Consider the following 9739-nt stretch of genomic DNA (forward strand, 5'->3'; position numbering starts at 1 on the left):
AGTTGGATAGTATGTGGCCTTGCCGGCTTCCGTTTGAGGTATATAGTTGTCTATAGAAGCCTTGTCGGCTCGCCCTATGTATTCCGCAAGTATATGTACATATGTCTTTTGGGCATATTTCCCTCATGTATGTTATTCTCGTAATTCAGCAGATGCTATTCATGCTTATAATTTAGTTGCATGCTCAGAGGTGTTCGATAGGTAGGACTCAGGCACCCGTCGCAGCCCATCGGTTTGGGTCGTGACAAAAGTGGTATCAGAGTAGTTCTGTCCTAGGGTTGTCTACAGACCGTGTCTAGTAGAGTCTTGTTTATGGGTGTGTTGTGCACCACACTTATAGACAGGAGGCTACAGGACATATAAGATGTTATCCTCTCTTCTTATTTTAAATCGTGCGATATAAGAATTCATGTTCCCAACGATATGTTACGTTTTCAGCAATGCCTCTGAAGACTACAGCTGCCCAGAAGGGAAAGTCCATGGCTTGTGAGACTACTAGTCGAGCGCCACGAGTTACCAGGGCTCGGAGAGAGTCTCATAGTGAGATTCCATCTCAGACTTCACATACCCCGCTCTCTCCAGAAGAGCTCCGAGGGGCACCAGCTCCAGCGTCTGCCCTTGTGCATTTAGCCCCTCAGCCAAATGCACCAGGTTAGGAGATGAGAGATGCTATTCAGCTATTAACTCGATTAGTAGCCACACAAATGTCAGTGCGAGGGTTCGTGATTTCATTAATTTGGACCCTCCGGTATTCACTAGGGCAGATCCAAACGAAGACCCTCAAGTATTTATTGATAGAATGCAGACGACTTTGAGGGTAATGAAGGCCACTACAACTGAGTCAGTTAAGCTAGCTTCCTATAGACTTCAGGATGTTGCAGTTAATTGGTACGAGTCTAGGGAGTGTCCAGGGCTTCCAACAGTATGACGGGAGTTTACAGAGGCTTTTCTTCGTCATTATCTGCCACCAGAGGTTAGACGGGCCAGAGTTGATAGGTTCTTAACCATTCAGCAGGGTAACATGAGTGTTCAGGAGTACATCCTTCAGTTTGATTCATTGGCTAGGTATGCTCCCACTATTGTGTCTAAGATGGAGGATCGGGTTCACCGGTTTGTGATGGGGTTAGGGGCCGCCCTTGCTTAACGATTGTATGTCAGTCTCACTTCAGGCAGACATGGATATTTCTCATATTTAGGCATATGCTCAGGGTGTAGAAGAGCGTAAGCAGAAGCAGAGGGCCGATCGTGAGTATGTTAGGGCCCAAAAATAAGAGAGCGAGGTCTTCGGGTCCTTCTGGTGAGTTTCGAGGTTGTTAGAGACCATAATACCCCAGGTATCCAGCCCAGCCATCGGCTAGCGCGCCCCCTTAGTTTGGCGGTAAGAGATTTGATCGTTCCACATATTCAGGGCCTCAGGTTCTCAGTATAGGGGTGAGTCAAGTCAGATAAGGCTGCCCTTGCCACGATGTGCTCAGTGTGGTAAGTAGCATGCCGTACAGTGCCGTATGGGGTTGGGTGTTTGTTATACTTGTGGTTATCCGGGACACGTTATAAGGGATTGTCCGACGAGAGGTGATGCAAGCATAGCTCAGTCAGCGGGATCTGTAGCTTGTTCGTCATCATCAGCCGTGGGCAAGGTTCACAAGAACCAATAAGTCGTGGTACAGGCAGAAGCACTCTTCACATTATTCAGACTTGATCTACCTTACTGTTTTGAACTATCTATTTAACTTGAAAGCATGCTTATGTTTCTGCACAATTATTTCTATTTTATCTGTACCGATTGAGTTCAACACTACCTTTCAGTCCAAAGGTTGGACCTGTTACTTAGTGATTTGGATATACTCACGTTATTCCCTACACCTCGTGTGCAGATCCAGGCACTTCTGGTCACGGCGGCTACTGATTGAGGCTTCAGAGTTCGGAGACTATCTAGGTAGCTGCACCACGTTCGCAGGCCTTGACTCTCCTTCTTTATCTCTATTTGTATTTTAGTTTTTATTCTCTAGACATTGTAGTAGACTGTATTCTGACATAGATGCTCATGTACTCGGTGACACCCCGATCTTTGGGAGGGGTTCGTATTGCGTTGTTGTTTTATTTCGGTTTTTAAATGGTTTCTTAAATATTAACTCCTTTCGTGAATTTTCAAAGCTTTTATTTTGTTGAACTAGTTGAGTAGTTGGCTTGCTAGTTCTACGATAGGCGCCATCACGATGGTTGGTTTTGGGTCGTGACAATAATGGACCACATAATCGTTATTTTTTTCAATTTCTTATACCCACTCCACTATGCATTGTAAAATCCAAAACGTTCATACCACGACTCGTTTTCTAAATCTTCAAACACATTAGCATACCTCGGCACCACGAAAACCCGGGGTATAGGTAACATTTTACGGGGCCTTACAACTTCGACGAGCTACTCAATATCTTTGATATTACTTGTTGACTTGTGATGCAGTAGAAGACTCGCACAAGCATACACCATAGCATGCCACTTATACTAGCTCAAGAGTATGAAACTTGACATTTATTTTTCATGCCCATGTGTTCCTGTATTATCTATTTTCATGTTGAATGTGAGTCGGTGATCATGCCGTGCGGATGGGGATATTGGCATGTGAGTTGTCCGTACAGTTATGATTTGAAATGTGGGCCCAAGGTTCCGTGAGCATATGATGGTGGGTTTGAGACCCGTGACTTGTGACTATGAGATGAGGTATCTCGGGTAAGTTCGTTGCCAAATTTGTGTTAGAACAGCTTTGAGACCCGTGACTTGTGACTACAGTCACATGCTTTATTTGAAGTTGTTGTTACATGTTACATTCTTTAACTATCGAGTTGTACTTATAAACTTTATTTGAAGATTGTTACCACTTTTATTATTATGTGATTTCTTTTATTATTGAGTTACTCTAAGTTGGATTTGTTGTTACATGATATCCTTTTGTTGTCAGGATATGCCCATGCATTTAGACATAGTACTAGTTCGTGCCATCTCTTTCAATGTTAGCCTAATTCATACACTGGAATCCGAAGTTTTCCATTTCATAGAAATACTTTACTGTCGAGTTTATCCTTAAACAATAAATTGGAATAGAGGTTATCGAAAGTCATTAATCTAATTTAATCAAAGTTTTGTTTAAAGGGGGTGTTGTTCCTTGTAGAGTCACCTCCCCATTCATTTTGTTATTATTGAGATTCTATACACATTGTGTTTGAGCCGTGGGCTATTTGTTGTGGATATATTAATATTGTTGGATCTTTGCAAAGGTTTTAGCGTATGGGCACTTATGGTACAAGTTGGTATGTCGTGTTGTTGTGATGTCAGCACATGTGAATTGTAGTGTGGCATTTAATCGTTATTGTTATTCGGGGCATAAGGGTGGTATCTCACTGTTGTTGAATGTACGGAGTGATAAGGGCGGCAATTGTGTTATTATACGGACAGAGCAATAAGGGTGGATATTATACGGAGTGATACGGGTGGCTATCGGAGTGATATTGGTGGCTAATGTTATTGTTAGGGTAGAGTGATACGGGTGGCTATCAGAGAGATAAGACTGGCAATGTTAGGGATGATGTGTGATGGCATGGGGACATTCATTTGGTGATATTCGTGTAATGGTGCTCTCTTCCTTGTGTATGTCATACACCTTATGTGATTTGTTGTGTTGCTTCGACGAGCTACTCAATGTGTTTGATATTACTTGTTGACTTGGGCTACAGTAGTACACTCGCACAAGCATACACTGTAGCATGCCACTTATACTAGCTCGGGAGTATGAAACTTGACATTTATTATTCATGCCCATGTGTTCTTGTATTATCTATTTTCATGTTGAATGTGAGACTGTGATAATACCGGGCAGACGGGGATATTGGCATGTGAGTTGTCCGTGGGGTTTGAGACCAGTGACTTGTGACTATGAGCTGAGGTATCTCGGGTAAGTTCGTTGCGAAACTTGTGTTAGAACGACTTTGAGACACGTAACTTGTGACTACTATCACATACTTTATTTGAAGTTGTTGTTACATGTCACATTCTTTACTTGTCGAGTTGCTCTTATATGCTTTATTTGAAGAATTTTACCACTTTTATTATTATGTGATTTTTTTTATTGTTGAGTTACTTTTATTTGGATTTGTTGTTACATGATATCCTTTTGTGGCCGAGATATGCCCATGCATTTAGACATAGTACTAGTTTGTGCCATCTCTTTCATTGTTTGCCTAATTCATACACTGGAATCCGAAGTTTGCCATTTAATGGAAATACTTTCACTATCGAGTTTATCCTTAAACAATTAACTGGAATAGAGGTTTTCGAAAGTCATTAATCTAATTTAATCGAAGTTGTGTTCAAAGGGGGTGTTGTTCCTTGTTGAGTAACTTTCCTGTTCATTTTTTTGTTATTGCAATTCTATGCACATTGTGTTTGAGCCATGGGCTATTCGTTGTGGAAATATTGATATTGTTGGATCTTTGTAAAGGTTTTGGCATATGGGCACTTGTGGTACGAGTTGATATGTTGTGTTTTTGTGATGTTAGCACATGTGAATTATTGTGTTGCATTTAATCATTGTTGTTATTCGAGGTATAAAGGTGGCATCTCACGGTTGTTAATGTACGGAATGATAAGGGCGGCAATTGTGTTATTGTACGGGTAGAGCGATAAGCGTGGCTATTATATGGAGTGATACGGGTTGCTATCGGAGTGATACATATGGCTAATGATATGTCCGGGCGGAGTGATACGGGTGGTTAATGATATTGTCAGGGTGGATTGATATGGGTGGCTATCAGAGTGATACGGGTGGCTAATGTTATAGTCAGGGCACAGTGATACGGGTGGCTATCGGGGAGAAAAGGCTGGCAATGTCAGGGATGATGTGTGATGGCTTGGGGACATTATTTTGTGATATTCGTGTGATGCTGCTCTTTTCCTTGTGTATGTCATACACCTTATGTGGCTTGTTGTGTTGCTTCGACGAGCTACTCAAATTCTTTGATATTACTTGTTGACTTGGGCTGCAGTAGTACACTCGCATAAGCACACACTGTAGCATGCCACTTATACTAGATTAGGAGTATGAAACTCGACATTTATTATTCATGCCCATGTGTTCTTCTATTATCTATTTTCATGTTGAATCTGAGCATGTGATCATACCGGGCAGATGGGGATATTGGCATGTGAGTTGTCCGTGCGGTTGTGATTTGAAATGTGGGCACAAGGTGTCGTGAGCATATGATGGTGGGTTTGAGACCCATGAATTGTGACTATGAGATGGGGTATCTCGGGTAAGTTCGTTGTGAAACTTGTGTTAGAACGATTTTGAGACCCGTAACTTGTGACTACTATCATAATAATAAAGGGTTTGCTAGTATATAAATTTTTACCAAAACAGTCAAAACCCTTTTAATTAGTATTGTTTCTCTCTCTTCCTTTCGCCGACCTGCACCCTTCCGTTTCAATCCCTCCTCTTTCCACCATGAAAGCTTATTTCGAGCATTTTCGGTCACAATCTATCACATCAAATTCATTCCTCGTTCTTGTCATTCTCTTTTATTCTCTTTTGTCTGCAACAACCGCAATTTGTTTTACCAATTTCAAGTGGTTCTAGTTCTATTTAAACTTCGTGCTCTTCTCCTTCTTTCTCAGAGTAGTTTTTCTCTTTCACTTATCTCAGAAAAAAAAATAGATTTTTCTTTTCTCTTCTCCACCAGGCTAACACCAATATCCTCCATTGTCCAAAAATTTCAAACTCTCACACGGGACCAAGAAGAGACCCCTCTAGCTCAAAAAGCAGGAGAACTGCAAATTATGATTTATCCAAATTTGTCTCTCCACTTGCACAAACTTGGTTTAGAAATAATATTCATCACAATTTCATTCCAGAGAAAGGAATGGAGTTTTTTCCCACTGAAGGGAAAAGAGCGAGAAATTTGTTGGGTCTTATTTACCATCACAATTGGACCAAATCTGCGCAACAGCCTGGTGAATTCATTCCTACTTTGGTTCAGGAATTTTACTCAAACATTGACAATGATGGTAATTACACATGGGTACGAGGTAAGATCATTTACTTCTCTGCTGATGCGATCAATACCCTGTATGGACTTGACGAAGTAGATGACACTGCAATAATTGGTGTTCTTAATAATTCCAATATTGATGAAATTGTTGATGCCCTTTGTCTTTATGGGATGGATCGAGTTATAACCCGAGTGGTGAGCCAGATTTGTTTAGAGGAATAAATATACATTGTGTTGGTAGAGCTTTATTATATTTTATTAACAATCGTCTTTTCCCAAATACAAACCATGATGAAATTTGGGTAAGAAGAGCAACATTGATTTTTGCAATATACAAAGGAATATGGGTAAATGTGGGTAAGATAATTAATGAGCAAATCAACTTATGTAGAAGAGATAGCAGTATTGGATCATTTTACTTCCCATATTTAGCGACTGCTTTGATAAAAAACGCTAAAGTGATAATTTCAGAAGATTTGCAGAAGATCATCCCAAGAGATCCTATTACTATGGCTTTTCTAAGCTAGCTAGGGAGACACACCTGAGCCATGTCATGAAGAACGAGCTTCCCTCAATCAAATACAAGTTAGAGAAGGTAAGGCGCAGGTAATACACGCTGATTTAGATTCACCTCAACCAAGGAGAGAAAGAAAGTATACTGTTGAAGGATTTAGAAGATTGGAGGAGCAGATGATGACCATGACTGGTCGTCAAGAATAATTACAACATGACATAGCAATTATGAGGAATATTCAAGAACGAACATTTGCCCCATCCACATCCATGCTCCAATCTCTAGAATCACTCGTGGGGAATTTAGTTAATGCATATCAAATTACTAATCCTCATGCTTTTTTCCCATACACAGGATAACAAGAGAACATGATAGCACCACTACCACTATCGGGGAATCTACAACTAGAGGTCTTGCCTCCTCTTCCTCCAATAGATATATCAGATTTGCGAGGTGTATAAGGAACAAATTACATAGGAAATTATATTCCTACTGAAGAACCAGACCCTTTCCAGCTATTCCCAATAGCTGGTGATTTTGGTGGATCATCACAAGTCCTGGATCCTTATATATTTGGAGACTTGGGTATTGTACCTGAATCTGTGGCGCATGAAACTAATGCTACATCTGCATCCATGAATCCATTGATTGTATCTGCTTCACTCTTTTCGAGAGTAGAAGAGATATGCGAAACAATTGGAGATTTTACCCAGCATGAGGGTGATCAAAATCAGCAATAATAATTTTAAAAAATAAAATAAAATAAAAAATAAAATAAAAGTAAGCCAAATCTTGAGTTTGGGGGAGGCTGTGGTATCACTCTCTCCTCTCTATCTCTCTATTTTTGCTACCTCTATTTACTGTTGTTGTTGATGGTATGTTTTGGTGAACGCGTGATGATGTGAAGTCATTGCATCATGGGTAAGGGAAAGACTTTTTGTTGTAAATATCTTTCCTTGGGCGAACTAAGTAGTCTAGTATGTGATTTGAAAAATAAAAAAAAGGGAAAGGCATTTTGATTGTACATAACTTTCCTTGAACGAATAAATAATGAATTGGGCTCTTGTGTCGGATATAAAATTTTAGTATATGTGCTATCTTACTCTTGTTGTAACGACGCGGCCGATCATTTTGAGAGTATTAGCCTCGATCCCCTAATTATTGCTCCTTCTATTTCATTTTTGTGATTATGTGATTTGCCGAGGCGCTTGGTGTCGGGTTCGGGAGAGTTTCAGGGTGAAATGGGACACATAGTCCCTAAATTGGAAGTTTAAATCATAGGAATTGACCGTAATTTGACTTGTATGAAAACGACTTCGGAATGGAGTTTTGGCGATTCTAATAGCTCTGTGGGGTGATTTTGATCTTAGGAGCGTGTGCGGGTGTTGATTTGGAGTTCCGTAGGTCATTTCGGTGTTAATTGGCGAAATTTGAAAAGTTGGAAGATTTTGGAAAGTTTGACCGGGAGTGGATTTTTTGATATTGGGGTCGTATTCCAATTCCGGAAGTTGAAGTAGGTCCGTAATGTCATTTATGACTTGTGTGAAAAATTTGAGGTCAATCGAACTTGATTTGATAGGGTTCGGCATCGAATGTAGAAGTTAAAAGTTTATAAGTTCATTAGGCTTGAATTGGGGTGCGATTCATATTTTTGATGTTGTTGGATGTGATTTAAGGCCTCGACTAAGTTCGTTTCATGTTTCAGGACTTGTTGGTATATTTGGTTGAGGTCCCGGGGGCCTCGGGTGAGTTTTAGATGGTTGACAGATCAATTTTTGGACTTAGAGATGCGCTAAAGTTTTTTGGTGTCTGTGTCTGGTTTCCTTGTATGCAATCGAGTGGGAAAGTCCACAATCACGTAGGCTAATTAGGAAAACTGAGGTATTTTGTTCAATGCCATCGCCAGTTGTGTTATGCGATTGCGTAAGCTGGAGGAGTCAGTGTATCGCGAATGCGTGGGCTAGGCCGCGTTTGCGAAGAGGAAGTGAAGCAGCAGCTGAGGTCACACGATGTTCTTCGCGATCGCGTGAAGAGGGACGCGATCGCGTATGTTGAGGAGGTAGTTCACCGCGTTCGCGTGGACATGTCCGCATTTGCGTAGGGTTAAATTTCTGGACTGTTGAGTTGTACTTCTCGATCGGGAAGGTATTTCCGCGATCGCGATTGAGGACTTCTGGGCAGAATATTAAATCTCAAAAATAAGGGTTTGAGTTCATAACACAAATTGATTTTGGGAGTTCGGTAGGAGGCAATTCTTGGAGAGATTTTCAAGGGAGTGATTGGGGTAAGTGATTCTTACTTAGTTTTGGTTAAATTCCATGTTTATGTTTTGATTTCATCATTTAATTAGGGATTAGGGTTGAAAAATTGGATAAAAATGGAGGAAACTTCTTAGGCCAAATTTTGGGGATTTGAGTGAGATTTTGGTATCGGATTTGTGTAATTCTTGTATGGTTGGACTTAATATCGAATGGGTGTTCGGATTTTATAATTTTGGTAGGGTTCCGAGACGTGGGCTCGGTCAACTCTTTGGAGCGATTTTTCAATTCTTAGCTAAGATCATTATTTCATTATTTAAATTAGTTTCATATAGTTATATTTATAGTATGAAATTGTTTTGGCTAGATTCGAGCCGTTCGAAGTTGGAAAATTGAGGGAAAGGCCTTCTAATTGATCCATTGAGCGTGATTTAAGGTAAGTGACTTGTATAACCTTGTGTGGGGGGAAATTCCCATTAGGATTTGGTACTGTGGCGATAATTTATGATACGTGAAGGCCGTGTACGCAAGGTGACGAGTGCGTACACATGCTAAATGTTGGAATTCCGATTTTAGCTACGTAGTTTCCTTTTCATGCCTTAATTGAGTTACTTTAGCATGTTGTAGTCATCATGTTTAGTCTAATTTCACATATCTACTTCTTTTATCTCCTATATGCAACTTGTATTACATGTTTAGTTGAATTACTTGCTTTTTGTCATGCCCCAACCTCGGGGAGCGCGACCGGTGCTCAACCGAGTGGGCCCGGTCGAGCAAGCATGTTAGACACTTTCTACCCAACTCACTTATGATAAGAGAAGGCATGTTTTTATTAGCTAAACAGTAGAAGGACCATAAAAATAGACATTACTAAACCGTTTTATTTTGCTACTTCCCTGTTAAGTTTCAAAATACACACATTTTGT

At 40.4% G+C, this 9739-nt stretch overlaps 1 long non-coding RNA gene across 1 annotated transcript; it reads left to right on the forward strand.

Moving 5' to 3' along the window:
* The first annotated feature begins 5418 nt into the window (after nucleotides 1–5418).
* LOC142169447 (uncharacterized) lies at nucleotides 5419–7619 on the forward strand. Its single transcript, XR_012699261.1, has 2 exons — nucleotides 5419–6078; nucleotides 6513–7619. It is a non-coding gene; the product is annotated as an uncharacterized LOC142169447 (long non-coding RNA).
* The last annotated feature ends 2120 nt before the right edge of the window (nucleotides 7620–9739 follow it).

The sequence above is a fragment of the Nicotiana tabacum genome, chromosome 15 (assembly GCF_000715075.1).
Source record: "Nicotiana tabacum cultivar K326 chromosome 15, ASM71507v2, whole genome shotgun sequence".
Taxonomy (NCBI): Eukaryota; Viridiplantae; Streptophyta; class Magnoliopsida; order Solanales; family Solanaceae; genus Nicotiana; species Nicotiana tabacum.